Genomic DNA, 14,540 nt, shown 5'->3' on the forward strand with positions numbered 1-14,540 from the left:
CCCCCACCGCCGAGAAACATCCCATAATACTCCCCACGCTCGCACCCCTTCGCTCCGGCATCCCATAATACTTCCTCCCCCCCTTCCCGCACCCGGGACCCCGCGCCGGGGCAGGGCGCCCCCTGCGGCGCGGCCCCTCGCCCTGCCATCCCATAATAGGCACGTCCCTCCCGCGGCGGGGAGGGGGGGGGGGGCGGCACACTGTAGTAACCCCCAGAACATCCCATAATAGTCACACCCGGGACGCACATCCCATAATACTCCTCCCTCCCCCCCCCTCCCAGGCAGGCATCCCATAATAGTCGCCGGGAGCCACCGTCCAGGTCCAGCCAGGCATCCCATAATACTCACGGCTGCGCCCCCCCCCCCCCCCCCGCCCCGCCACCACTGCCCGCCCCACCGGGGCCCTGCCTGCCGCCCTGCCTGCCCCACTGCGGTCCTGCCCACCCCACCTGCCCGCCACCCTACCTGCAGCTCTGCTGCCTGCCTGGGGCCCTGCCCACCGCCCTGGGGCCCTGCCTGCCCCACCAGGGTCCTGCCCAGAGCCCTGCCTGCCACCCTGGGCCCTGCAGGCTCCCTCAAGGCCCTGGGGGCTGCCACGCCGCACTCTGGCACCACCCTCCGCTGGGCCCCCAGCCCTGCGGCCGAGTGTCCTGCTCACTCCCCTTCCCTGCCCCGCACCTGGGGCACATTTCCACCTCTGTGCATGCATGGGGGGGCCCCGCAGTGCCCCTTCCCACACGGCTCCCTCCAAGACTCCCTCCGCAGCCCACAACACCCTGCAGCACAGCCGCTGTCACCACCAGCGCGTGCGTGGGGAGCCCGCGGTAACTTCCATCTCCCCCCCACATACTGGCTACACGAGGTCTCCACAGCCAACTGTGCTACCCACAGGACCAGCCGTACCCCAGGGAGGCATAGTGGCTCTGTGTATCCCGTTCCCCCCTCTCGCCCTGCACCTAGCTCCACATGCTGCTCCCTGCTGCAGCCCTCCGGCAGGAAACTCTACATCGCGTTATACAGACGTGAACAGTCCATAGGTATGAACATAACCCAATTATGCACGTGAAACTGTATCATTAGTTTCCCATTAAACAAAATCACATCCCATCATGCCACCTTTCCCCTGTCCTAATCCCCTGTTTAGCATCTTCACAACACTATTAAACTCAACAAAGAGGCACCATCGTGTCCATCTCTCCCAGTAAGAACATGGTGTCAATGACTGCGCTCCTTCCTCTTCAAACAAACGCCTCCACTGTCTCATGCCCGGTGGTGCATGTGCACATTTTGTCCCACCACAGTGAAACATCCCAAAACACGAGTGGAGGATTTACTGCTAGACTGCAACAGCTCGTTATGGATCCTGCAACACAATCCGTGCTTTGTCTGCCAAACCACACCAAAGGCACATCCACACGTACACTGGGCACACAGGTATTCCATTACACCGTCCCATCGCCTCTGCCATGAGCATCTTGGACTGTTGGCAAACTTGCCCCTACCTGCACAAGCAGCCCCCGACTGCCCACCTCCTGTTGCCAGCACCTCAACGCTGAGATATCAAGCTCTGCCATCCTGTCTGCGTGCCTTTCACCACTGCATGCTCCAGCATGGTCCTGCAACACATGTGCAGCCACTGCACGGCACCAACCACTTATCACGTGCATGTCCATCCCGCCTTGCCAGCAAAGACTACACTGTACATCCCAAAATGCTGTTGCATTTCCTTCTTGCATGTATAGAAATCCCACTAACCCTCCAGCTGGCCGTGGTATGCACGTGTGTGCTACCCCTGCCTGTATACCTTTGCTTGAGTGATGATGATGCCATCATTTATCTCAGATCCACGGAGGAAAAGTGGTAGGCAAGAGCCACACTACTATTCCACAGATGCTATCCATCCTCCACACAGATCAAGTGTAGCAGAATATCCAGCACTACAGAAACATCAGGTGGATAGCACACCACCAAACTCCCGCAGACCCCTGCAGGACTTTTCATTCCCCCTTTTGTGTGCTGACAGCCATAATCCTCTCTAATAGGAGCCAGATGGATGGCCATGCCAAATTCCCATGCCAAGCAGCCTGGCCTCAAGCAGTGACCGCCGCACTCTGCGCGTACCTCTTTGGTTGGTTTGGCGAGAGGTGGCGAGAGGTACGAAGCAGGCAAAGACCCTGCAAAGGCAGTTAGTTACTGGGGCTGTCTCTACAGGTGCTCCCTGATGCTCTTGCTGGCAAGGTTGTATCTGCAGAAGGCCGTTTGCTACGTGCAACACGTACCCCGAGCCTCAGCCACTGAAGCATCAAGCTTCCCAACCAGCCACTGCTTCCTTAAATCTGTCTCTGTACAGCACCCGAACACATTTTTATCATGAGTGCCTCCAAGCTTCCCCACCTCACCTCCATCTCCTTTTTCTCTGTAAGTTGAGGTTTCTCAGTCTGCAGAAGCCTTAACTTTCACTCTCAAAAAATCCATGCAGGATGTAAGTGATTATGATTAAGGTGTTTTTAGTGCTTGTCAGGGCCAAGCAGATTAAATGGATTTTTAAAAAATGAGGCTTCTAAATCTTTTCCTTTGATGATCACAATGTGAGATACATTTCCAGCTGTTTGGCTGCTTTAAATGTGGGAGTTGCCTACCTTACTGTGGTTTGCTCGCTTACCTGGTTTAACTGAATTTTCTGAGTTCATAGCTCTTGGCTTCGAAGCAATTACAGCTAGACCCGTGGAATATAATCTTCCCTACCTGCTGATGGGCATCAGTGCCCCAAACAAGCCCACAGCACGCTTCTGTGGGGAAAACGCCTGCAACATCGCTTCGCTTCAGTGCTGTGCCTGCATTAGGGAAATTCAAACTAACCAGACGACCCTCCCCACACCCCTGCCCGGTTCTGCTTCCAAGGACAACTGGGCAAAGCGGTCTCTGTACCCCCCACAGCAATGCTGGCGTGGCCTCTGAATTATTTCTGTAGGTTTGTGTGTGGACTGGGTCACTCAGGGTTCAGGTCCTGCCCCACCTGCCTCCCCTGGCCAGGCTTTTATCAGGCCCGCAGCCCTTTCTCGGTTTCACTTTCGACAGAGACATGTTTCTCCAATGTAACAAGAAGAGCAAAGTGGGACATTGTTTCACCGTGGTACTCAGTCCCTGTTTTCACTCAGACGCAGGTGGAGGTGAGAAACTCTGGTCCGCGCTATTTTGTTGTTGCCAGGTGTGGGAGTCTGGGGCCAGGGGGAAGGGACTCCAGAGCATTTTGGAAATAAGGCAGACTTTCCAGGCCAGCGTGAACTGTGTATGTAGGACACAGATAACAGACTATAATCATGACTTGCTGCTGCTGCAGACAATGTGATCCTAAAGGTCAGTTTATGGTCTCTCTGTTTATTTTTCATTAGCTCCTTTCATGTCCAACAACAAAGCACAGGTGTTAATGGTTCAGATGCCAGATGTGATGCTTCCACTGCATTGTTTCATTTGGGATCCAGGATACAGACATACTTCTGTTTTACTCTTCATTCTTGCTGTTCTTCTGACTGAGGGTTTGCTCTAGCCTGACTGTAATATTTGTTTTGTCAGGTTACATGCAACTAGCAATGTTAAAAATATCTTTCAGTATCTTTATTAAACTGGTATAATCCAATGTATTCACAAACATGGTGCTGTTCGTCAAAGGCTGCAGGTACACTTCACCTTTTCCTTTAACCTGGTTTTGACATTCCATTTGTAGCTAATGTGAACGGACTTAACCCTCATCTTTTCTATTCAGCAGCCCTGTAGGCTCTCCTGATCATACTGGTGCTTGCCATGACTCTGAGTCAAGGTCTTACAGCTTCTGCCAGGTAACCTTGAAGATCTCAGGATTTCTGAGAAGCCTTGCCTTTTGATTTTCTTTAGCGAGGCAGAGAATTTTGCCTTAGACCATTCTGAGTGTGGAGGGGTACCAAACTCCCAGATAAGTAACTTTTACTTTGAAATTAGTAAGAGACTGGTCCCAACTTTCACTCGGTGTCCGGTTATTGTCCCAGAGTCTGTCCCTTCAACCCTCTTCCCTCCCATTTTAAATTGTCTTGTGAGAATCCTGTCCCCTCAACACCAGCCAAAGCAATTGTCCTGAATTCTGCAAGTTTTCCTCAACACCACAAAGCTCTTTCCTCTGCCTGAGGTACTCTTCTGCACTTCCAGACTTCTGCAAAATCTCCGTGGCAAGCTAAGTGAATCTAATCCATTTTCATTGTTGCTTTCTTCATCCTGCCCCCACCCCTTTTTTTGCTTGTTTGTTTTTTGTTTGTTTGTTTTTCTAACAGAGAAGTGTGAGCTTATTTGTTTAGCACAACGGCAGTGTCTTTGCTTTGGTGTCAGACATGGAAGAAAACAACACGAGAAATAGTCTCCTCCTCTTGTGGACAAGAGACCAGAGCCTCTCCTGTCATGTCCAAAAAGCTGCTCCTGCAGCAAACAAATGCCACTGCAACGAGAGGCAGAGAGACTTGCACACAGAGAATTTGGGAGTATACAACCAGAATGAGATAAAGAACCACTGAACAGACCACGTGATGCTTCTTTTTTGAGAACAACATTCCAGCGTCAATGGAGGATCCAGTCTCTCTAATGGGCACCTAGGTGAGGACTTCCCATATGCCAGCATGACTCTGCATCTACTTCCCGTCAGAAGAACGGCAGTTCAGGCTTTGCTCGGCACTCATCATGAGCCTCATCTCCTGTTCTGCCAGGAGGAGGGGGCAGGGTGAATGGTGCGGCCGTGCAGCCAGAGCCACACCGCACAGGCACAGTGCATGAGGCAGTGCTAGTGGCAGAGCACTGAGGCAGGGGGAGAGATAGAGCAGATTGGGGATTGCTCATCCCCCTGTAAATCTGAACAGCCGATCTCCATCTCTGTATGCTTTGCTAGTTTGCTTGCTTTAAAAACATCATGTACTTGGTACTGATGCCTATAGCTAAGATTACTTGATATTTTCCATCACAAGTCCGTTTTCAGTTTCTCAGAACTTTGCCAGACCTCAGACATTCAGATCTGAATTTTCCATGTTTACCTTCACCTTTTTTTTTCTGAAGATGGAGGCACTTACTAAGATGTAAGAAACAAATACTATTTTGCAATTGTAAAAATACTACTTTGCAACATTATCAGTCTTTTAACACAGAATTTTGTATATCATGAATAACGAAAGCTGGAAGAAATACTCAGAAGTTAAGGATGCTTATTAGTTAGCAGTTTCAGGTTCCCACTTCCCTGAAGTGCCTCAGAGATGCCCTGCTCCCCTGCTCACGAAACAAACAGTTGGATCCAGCCAGAGAAGCAGCAAGTGGTCTCAGAGGGACCGTAATAACAGCCTGGTGGTTCGAGCTGCCCCGACTGCAATCCTGTGATACCTATTTTTGCATCCTGTATTAACGCTTGTGCATGCTGGCAAGAATCACTAACACTGAAACACATCTCTTGAGCTCAGTAAGCAGAGATACTGAAAAAACAGGCTGGGACAGAATTCTCCTTCATCTCCTACCTCCAGCTGGATCTGGGAGAGGCGTTTCCAGCACTGCACCCAGCAACAGCTGTGCTACAGGGAACAGCACAAATTAGCCTGGAGGCTGTATGTCCCATTCAAGGGGGTTCGAACCCCACTGCTGCTGAGCAGAGCTGATGGACTTGGATTTGCTCAAGAGAAGGATGTACAAGACTCAAATCTCATTAAGTCACCTTGGGCTCCAAAGCAGCCAGAGGTTTGCAAAGCATCGAGAGCCCTGAGTGCCTGGAGGCAGTTTTCTCTTGCCTGTAACAGGGAACAACCAGCTGGGTAACTTTGGGGCTATGCTGTAACCAAGTCACACACTGGGTCCTGCTCAGAGGTGAAGTGCTCCGGGAGGGGTCTTGCTTTGTGCCACACATGTCCATGTTTCACCAAGTTGCTGGCTCCTAGCTTTGTGACACCGGGACTCGCATGGCAAGCTCCTATTTAAAAAAATAAATAATTGGGGCCAATGTTTAAGCACCTTTCTTACTGCAGGTCAGCAGGATGCTCTGGAGCCGTGGTTGGAGGGGCCGTGGGGTTTTTCCCTTCCTCCACCATGTAGGCAACAGAATCTGCTTTGAGAGCGAGGGGAGCCCGCAGGCGCCTGGTGGCAGAAGCGGCCACCACGGCGAGGGTCTGCGTAAAGCCCACCTGGAGCCGCAGCCATGGCCCCCCTGCCCGCTGTGCCCCTGCCCCCCCTCCCCAAGGCCTGCAGGGCCCGGGCCCCGGGCAGCCGCACCCCACCGAGCTGCCCGCATCCCATAATAGTTCACAAAGGCAAGTCCATCCCATAATAGCCACCCACGGGAAATGCTCCATAGCAACCACCCCCCCCCACACCACAACCACCCCACCCCCATCCCCTCACCGTGGAGCAGCCATCCCATAATACCCTGCCGGATTTATTGGTTGGGGCTGTGTGGGGGTGGGGGGCACCGGGCTGGGGGTGTCCCCCGGGGCACGAGCAGGAAGGCCGGGCTGAGGGCTGTGGCCCCCGCCACTGCCATCCCATAATAACCCCCCACCCCCGCTCTGTCTGCTGCATCCCATAATATTTCCCAGGGCGGCAGCCCCGCCGTCGGTACAGACACATCCCATAATAGTCGCCCGGTCACACACGCGGTGGGAATGGTGCCATCCCATAATACTCGCTCCCCTCACGCCGGCTGCGGCAGGCCCTGCCATCCCATAATACCCCCACCCTCCACCCCCTCCCCCGATGGGGCATCCTCATCCCATAATACTCTCCCGGCGGCAGGAGGGCCTGCCATCCCATAATACTCCCCGCCACCCACCTGCCCCCCTCCGGTCGCGGGAGGCCTCGCCATCCCATAATAGTCGCGGCTCACCCTCCCCCGCTGTAAATGCCTCGCCATCCCATAATACCCACCGCTTGCCACCTCCCCCCCCGCCCTCCCTCGGGCCTCGCCATCCCATAATAGCCGCGGCTGAGGCCTGACCCTGCGGGCCGGAGCTCGGCAGCCGGCTGGGCGCCCCGCGCCGCCTCCCGCCGCCACCGGCCCACCTCGCCCGGGCCCCCGTGCCCCGCCGGGCGCCCGAGCCTGCCGCCATCCCGGGGCCTGCCGCCTGCCCCGGGCCCTGCCAGCATCCCTGGCCTCGCCGCCTGCCCCTGGGTCAGCCTCGCCTCCGGGCATTGCTGCCTGCCCCAGGCCCACCCCCCTCGCTGCCATCCCTGGGCCTCCTGCGGTCCCTGGGCTCTGCTGCCAGCCCCGGCCCTCCCAGGCCACCCACCTCAGCCCCCCGCCCTCCCGGAGCCTCACCGGGGGTCCCACAGCCCACGCTGGGCCCTGCTCGGCCCTCGCACCCACTGCCCCAGCCCTGCGCTGCCAGCCCTTGGCCTCCCTCAAGTCAGCAGAAAAGCACAAAGCTGGAGCGAGTGCCATGCTGTGCCACGGCCATGTGCCTGCGCCAGGTCTGGATGGAGACCCTGGGGCACAGCGGGGACCCGGCTTACCATACCGCTGTTGGGAAGGCCTCTTGCCACCGCGGGCCATGTTTCAGTGAGCTCGTGGAAAGCTTTGCTATCCACTTGCAGCTCCCTTGCCACATGGCTGCTGCTGTGGAAGATAACTCATCTTGCCCTCCACTGATGCGAGTGTATTTTACTTCTGAAAACAAGTTTTTACCGTTGTCTTTGGGTTTTGTTTTCAGCCTCAGCACTTCTCTTGTGCCCCTGTTGTACTTAATGTTTATTATGGGCTTATGGGAGTTTTTCTCAGCTGCTTGGTGGTTTTACTGGACATGCTTGCCACCCACCCTTCCTGGTGCGGCTCAGCACTTGAATCGTTTACTTCATATTAAAGCCGGCCAAAGTGCCCCGATACCTAAGGGAGGAACAGAACGTGTAAACTCCCAAAGCTGAAATAACAGCACATAAAAGGATTGTATGTGGAAAAGAACCAAGAAAACATAATTTCCCACCCTGAACGGCAGCTCCAAAATATCTAGGCAAGCTGGGAAAAGGTAACATGCGGTGGTGGCACAGTGGAGTGTTTCCTTGGCGCTAAGCAGGGTGGGACGCAGCGAAGGTGCCTGCATCCATTCACTCGGATCCCGGCAGAACATGCACAGGGCTGAGGTTTTTCAAGCAGGAGCAGCAGCAGCAAGTTTGGGTGCTGGTGCAAGGAAAGGCAGGAAGGGCTCTGTTTTCCCAGTGAGAAATCCGCTGCAGCTGCGTCAGGGGGAAGGCTCTCTCCATCAGGCCTCATCCCAGTGAAACCAGACAGGGTCTGCTGGCAGTGGGCCCGCAGCCGTGTGCCCAGAGGCAACCCCAGTGCCAGTCACCACCACTGGCAGTGCTGGCAAGGTGTGGTCCCTTTGTCTGGTGGCTTTCTGGCGGCGGATGCAGGAGCCCCCTTTGCAAACGCCGTGTTTTACAGGGAGTCCCCCTGTGGCCGATCTGTTAACAGGGAAAGCAACTGCAGGGCAGCGCAAGGCGGCGGAGGATGCAGCCGGCAAAGTGCCGCGTGTTTTCTTCTGCCTGTCATGCATTTTGTTCACAGACAGTCTTCTGGCATCGGCTAGAAACAAGCAAGTGAACGCATGTGGCACTCCACGGTCTTGGAGAAGGAGCTCTGGACTCAGAGCCTGGAAGCACTGAGTCCTTTTGACAGTCCTTCCCAGTCACTGTTTTTCACGTTTCTGTGCACTTGGGCACCCACTAAGTAGGTCTCCAGTCTGCGTCCTTGGGAAGATAGCTGTCTTTCGCTGCTTTTGCATAGAGTGATGGAAGGGCCAAGTGAGGTCTGCTGGGCTGAGCCAACACAGAGCTTTAGTCTGCAGCGTATGGTCCGTACTACACCATCTGCATGTGACATGTTTAGATCAATGTTACATCTGTTTAGTAAAACACTGAGAACGCCTAATGCAGAGTAGGAACTTAAAACTGCTCCAAGCCTGGCTTTAATTGGGTAGATCTGTGGTCTGCGCATGCGCTGGCTTTGTGGAAATCTGCCACAGTCTGTCCCCTGGCTGTCCACTACTGGCCTACTGCAGTAGAAGTTGCTCCTCTCTCGTCTCCGGTGTCAGAGCAGAAGATGTGCATGCTCGGTGCCTGCTCCAGTGTGAAGTCCAGCACTTCACGACACAACAGTTGCAGGAGGAGGTCTGAGCTAAGGAAGCTGGTCCGACCTCAGTGGCTGTGCTTGATGCCCCCACCGGGGCATCCCACTTCTCAGGGCCTGCCTGCCCTGCCAACAGCTGTTTCCTCCTCTTCTCTGCATGCCCTCTTTCCTCTCCTCCTGTCCTCCTCAGCTCCCACAGCAGGTCCTGCACCATGCAGCCTTCCTGCTCTTGCACCTGTGATGGAGAAACAGGGCAACTGCTACAACTGCACTGCTGCCCCAGGGAGCAGGAGCTGTATTTCTGCAGGGGCAATAGCTGCTGCTCAGCGCTTGCATGCTGCATGCGGGCACAGGAGGGGCGTTAGCACCCTGGGCAGCGAGCCACACTGGCCTGCAGGCTCTCAGTTTGATTGCAATAAGTGAACAGGTACCTCATCCTTTACTTTTAAGAAGTCACCAAATTTAATTACACCACTCCAAAATGTTCCATCTTAGGTGAGGCTCAAACATGTCCACCTTAGCTGTTTTTAGAGGTGTAACAAGACTGGTTTTAAATGGGTTGATTTACACTGGTGACACTGCTAACAGACCAACCACATTATGAAAAGCCTCAGGTTTGTCCTTCTCCCTTTCCAAAGAAATATTGCAGGCTTTGTGTGTGAAGTAGCTGTTTCCAGCTATCAGGCCTCATTTCTCCATCTGCCTCGCAATTCACACAAAGCTTCAGAGAAGGCACAATCTATGGCAAAGCAAGTGCTGTATTCCTGCCTTATTCTGAAGTTGCTAGGACAGTGATGTGACTGATCCCAGAGTGACAAGTTCAAACTGCAAATTTTTGCAAGGAGAAAGTTACCAGCAGAGTATGGAATTAGACTGTCTGGGCATTCCTGCTGTAAACTGTTCAGTTGCTTATAACTTCTACAATTGGAGCTGAAATTTTCTTTTCTGGCTGTCTGCCTACATCTGATTTTTTATATTTTTTCCCCTCTTCTTAAATATGGCTTCAGCCTGAACATTTAATCTACTCAGGGAGAAAAAAAAGTAGAGAAAAACATTCTGCTTCAGACCGTTAAAGTGTACGTTAAAAAGAACAGCCCTTTACTATGAACAACTCCCAACTGCGTCGGAAGAGGAAGCTGAAGCCTATGAAGGAGAGCTGTCCTCACATCAGAGCTATGCTACTCACTATACCTTGAAACATTCATGTGAATTTTTTACAAATTATTAGCCTTTAAAAAAAAACCCACAACAAACCAAACGCAAAGCCGGTTCACACAGGCTCTGTAGGCACACTTCAGATTTTCCCTGTGCAGTTCTTCAAAGATCCACCATCCCTGACCACTTTCTCACAAAGGTGGGGTAAGCGTGCATACGTGCATGTCGTAGGGCTGGGGGAAAAGATCCCTGTCTTCTGCAACCACTGCTCTGCCTGAGCTGCCAGCGCAAGCACCCCGGCCGACTGCTCTGGGCCAGCCAGGGTGAAGGAGGAGCAGGTACTCGAGTGCAAGGAAGACAAGTCCCTTGGGGAAGGGAAGCATGGAGGATAGATGAGGGTGAGGTGCCTAATGACATTAGGACTGGTGCAGGGATTAAGACAGAAGGAGTTACTGGAAACTGAAGGGGTGGAAATGGGAGAAAAGAACCTTGACTGGCTGAGTAACACAACTAGATTGAAAATCAGAGTATGTGGGGTTAAAAATAATCAAGATTGATAGCTGTAGTGGGAAACAGGGCCTAGAGAAAGGGAAGACTAAGACAAGTTGAACAAGCAAGATATTCTTGGGAGCTGTGGAAAAAGCAGGAGCAAGGAGCCAGTGAAACGAGGAGAAAAGGGGGAGCTAAATGCAGTGGGAAGGGTGTAACAACACTGGACTTGGTGGTAGGAAAGAACAAGCTGTGATAGACTCATTAAGGAACCAAAGAGCAGGAAGAGCACTCAGATAACAGAGCAAAGAGATTTGTGGCGGAAGGATGGGCAGGGAGCTAGTCAAGCAGACACCAGTATCTATCCTGTTCTAGTGGCATAAGCAAACCCTCAGGTTCCTGCATCTCATCCCTGAGTCATGATTCAGGAATGCTGAGGCTGGCGGCACTGCTACCATGAAGCACTAAAGGAGAGAAGGAAAATGAAGAAAGAGTAAGATGGAGTGGATTCTACAACAGCTTCTGAGCTGCCATTCTCCACATGGAAGAACACAAATGAGTTACTCCAGAAAAAGGTCTGCTCCTTCGCCAGCTGATAAATGACATCCTGAGACTGTCTTATGGGCAAAAGAGCATCCCGCCTGGTCCCCATATACTCATCCACTCCCTCGCCAGACTCCTTGGTAATGTCACAGAGACTGAACTGAATGAATGGAAGACTCATCTGTCTCAAAGTCTTTGGTTAACAAATTCTAGACTCCCTCCCACCCCCTGGGCAGGGGGACACTAGCAGACCAGAGAGAAAGCTCTTTATGTAGAAAAGGGGTAAGGTGCTCCCACGGTCTGTGCTGTACCTCTTCTCAATTCATACAGGCTCTGCCCTCTTCCCCTTCCAATTACCGTACCTGCCCTCCACCCTGGCTTACTGCCTAGGCTGTAAGGGGGTTTCACCAGAACTGCTGATGGGGCAGGTGACTGGAATGCCAGAGCTGGATGGGGTCTATCCAAAATCTGTTGAAGGCTGTGATTCTTCTTTACCCATCCTTTTCAAAAACTGTGATGCCATGGAGGACAAAGTGGGACAGGCTGAGAGTGACAGAGCCCTACAAGGTGTGCTGTTCCCAGGTGCGTTTCTCTCTCTGCAACACCACCTGGTATGTTTGTTGACAGATGCAGTCACCTAGACTTGAAGTAGAAACAAGGATGGTATTAAGGAAACCCCAGAGCTGCACATAGGAACAACGTTAGGTGTTAAAGCTTGTCTTCAAGTCTTTGTGTTCCTGTCTTCTTTAAAACAATTCTTTCATCAACAGCCAAATAAACTCCACCAGCCAGCAAAAGGACATCACACCTTACCAACAAAGTTTCCAGTTTACCCTTAATTAGTTGCACGTACAGCCAGGTGGAATCTCTGTAGTTTGTCCCCTTTTATGAACGCTAAGGCTTTTTTTTTTTTTTTTTTTTTCCTTTTCTTTCTCTCTGCCCCACCTCCTCCTCCCTGGAGAAGCTGCAGCAGCAACAAAATATAAGAAAGCCATGCTGACTTTCCTCGACCAGCTTTCTCTTCGGAATTACAACCTGGGAATCACTTGCTAAGCTATTTGGGGAAGGAACTTGAGATGGATTTGATACAGGTTTGGTGCAGAACAAGGAGTATCAACTGGCACTCATGAGCTACATGAGATCGGGAAACTGTAAGCGCCAAGTGACTGCAGGTTTGGACACAAGCAAAGCCCCATCTCAGATTCCAAAAGCATCCATCACTGTGGCATGAGTCCAAAGAGCTGACACAAAAGGCTGCTCTGGACATTTTCCCTGGCATCCAAGCACAGAGACAGTGCTACGAAGATCCCATGTTATTGGTAGGGTCACTGCGCTGTCAGCATCTCAAAATGTCCCTCTGGTGCTCTTGCATGAGCATCTTCTCCAGCAGGTCTCAGAGCCTTTCCTGTTCATTTCTGGCTTCATTGTAGTGCAGTATCTGATGTCTCACAGGCAACCCTGGCAAACCGTAAGGCAAGACAGCTACCTGCCACAGCACTCAGCTGCTGCCAGAAGGTCTGCACGGGAAAGAGCAAGAGCTGTCTGTCAGACCCTGGGATCCCCACCCACCACCCTGCTCGGCCTGACAGGGAGGAAAAGCGGTACAAAACTGAGGCAAATCAAACCATCAGTGCTGAGGAGGTTATTTCTCAAGACTAACCACTAACACCGTCTCTGCACTAAACCCAAACTAGCAGGTAACATTTTTTAATTTTATTTTTTTTAAATTGGGGAAGGCTACTTCCTATAGAGGGCTACAGAAGTCAACCCAAGGTCAGAAACAGAAGTGGTGGAAAAGGCAGGCACAATCAGCTTCATCCCATGTTTTGGTGTCTCTGGGAAGTTGCTCTCTCAGCTGAATTATATTCTTGCTGCAAAGTGCTTCAGGTTTTTGGAGAAGAGTGGGGTTTTTTAGTACTTTCAGACTACATGTCTGGAAAATGAGACACGAGGAAGGACAGCATGGAGGGAACAGAGTAGCACAGGGTCAGGTCTGAAGAAAACAAAATGTTCAATTGTATGTATGACAGGGCCCTCCCAAGCTTCAAAACCAGCTCAAGCGATGAGCGTGACCATTTCCCTTTGAAGCATTGATGTCGCCCTGCCTGTGGCAATGATCTACTTATCTGATTGATGATATATTGCTACTGGCAGCTACTCTGAAACAGCTATAGTCAATAAATACCATTTCTACACTAAGTAGCCAGAGCATTTTCGTATTGCTTCTCCTGTAGTTAATTCTTCCTTGTTGAGTAAGTCACAGTGCCTCACCCACCGGCTTTCCTTTCCCTCACTATTAGAAAGTACAAAGTGCAGAATGACAGAACCCGTGTTGCCATTTTGTTGCTCTTACCCTTTTACTTTCTAAATTTCTCATTCGTATTACCTCTGACCTAAGGTGGCATTCTCCCGTTGATTACAGTTGTGGGCTCTTTGGCTAGGTAATAAACTTTGTGCCACCAACCACCAGATCTTACTGGTATTTTTCTGTCACTGTGTTTCTTCCTGACCAATTCCTCATGTCGCTTCCCTCCTCTGGAGGCAGGTCCTTTTGGAGCACCGAGCGTGCGTGTTGGCCATTCAGGTTACACTCCAGATGCGCAATAAGGCAATCAGGTCAAGGAGAAAACCGCAGATTCCCAGGCCAACAACGAATGCCTTGCCACCTGTTGCAACGCACCCCAAAACCGAGCCAGCCTGTGGCAGCGCTGATCCTTCCCCTGCTTAGAAATTGTCACCAATAATTTCGGCAAGTACTAACAGGGCATCCTTAGGATGGCTGCACATTGCCTGGATTCAGGTCTCCCACAGCATCCCCCTCCCTCGCCGCGCGCCCTCCCCCCCCCCCCCCCCCCCCCCCCCCCCCCCCCGGCTCCACAGCTTGCTGGGCACGCTGCAATGCTTTCAGCAGCTGTACAGCAGCAACTGCTGTCCCTAAGCCATAGCAGCATGTTTCCCCAACACTTCTGGTTGTTTTTTTTTTTTGTAACCTCCCTGTCCCCTCTGAATAGGCTGTAACTGGGGATTTGAGCGCTGCAATTATGCAAATCGTCCCACCGGGTTTTTTGTAATGCTAATTATATCAAATGCATGCTCATCAATGAGAACGCTAATTCCCCTTGCTCATTATCTAGATGTCGCACACTGATATAGAAGCATTTGAAAAAATTAATCTCCTTGCAACACAGTGTTTGTGAACCACTTTCCACTACCTTTGCAGTCCTGCCTCTGCCCCAGAGCC

The 14,540-nt window shown here is 52.1% G+C and overlaps 2 long non-coding RNA genes across 2 annotated transcripts; one reads left to right on the forward strand and one right to left on the reverse strand.

Moving 5' to 3' along the window:
- The first annotated feature begins 579 nt into the window (after positions 1-579).
- Positions 580-5,999, forward strand: LOC130149688 (uncharacterized). Its single transcript, XR_008821986.1, has 2 exons — positions 580-3,173; positions 3,396-5,999. It is a non-coding gene; the product is annotated as an uncharacterized LOC130149688 (long non-coding RNA).
- Positions 5,034-6,893, reverse strand: LOC130149689 (uncharacterized). The gene is made up of 2 exons (XR_008821987.1): positions 6,824-6,893; positions 5,034-5,968 (listed from the first exon to the last, which is right to left on the reverse strand). It is a non-coding gene; the product is annotated as an uncharacterized LOC130149689 (long non-coding RNA).
- Between the last annotated feature and the right edge of the window lie 7,647 nt (positions 6,894-14,540).

Source organism: Falco biarmicus, chromosome 5 (assembly GCF_023638135.1).
Source record: "Falco biarmicus isolate bFalBia1 chromosome 5, bFalBia1.pri, whole genome shotgun sequence".
In the NCBI taxonomy this organism is placed as follows: domain Eukaryota; kingdom Metazoa; phylum Chordata; class Aves; order Falconiformes; family Falconidae; genus Falco; species Falco biarmicus.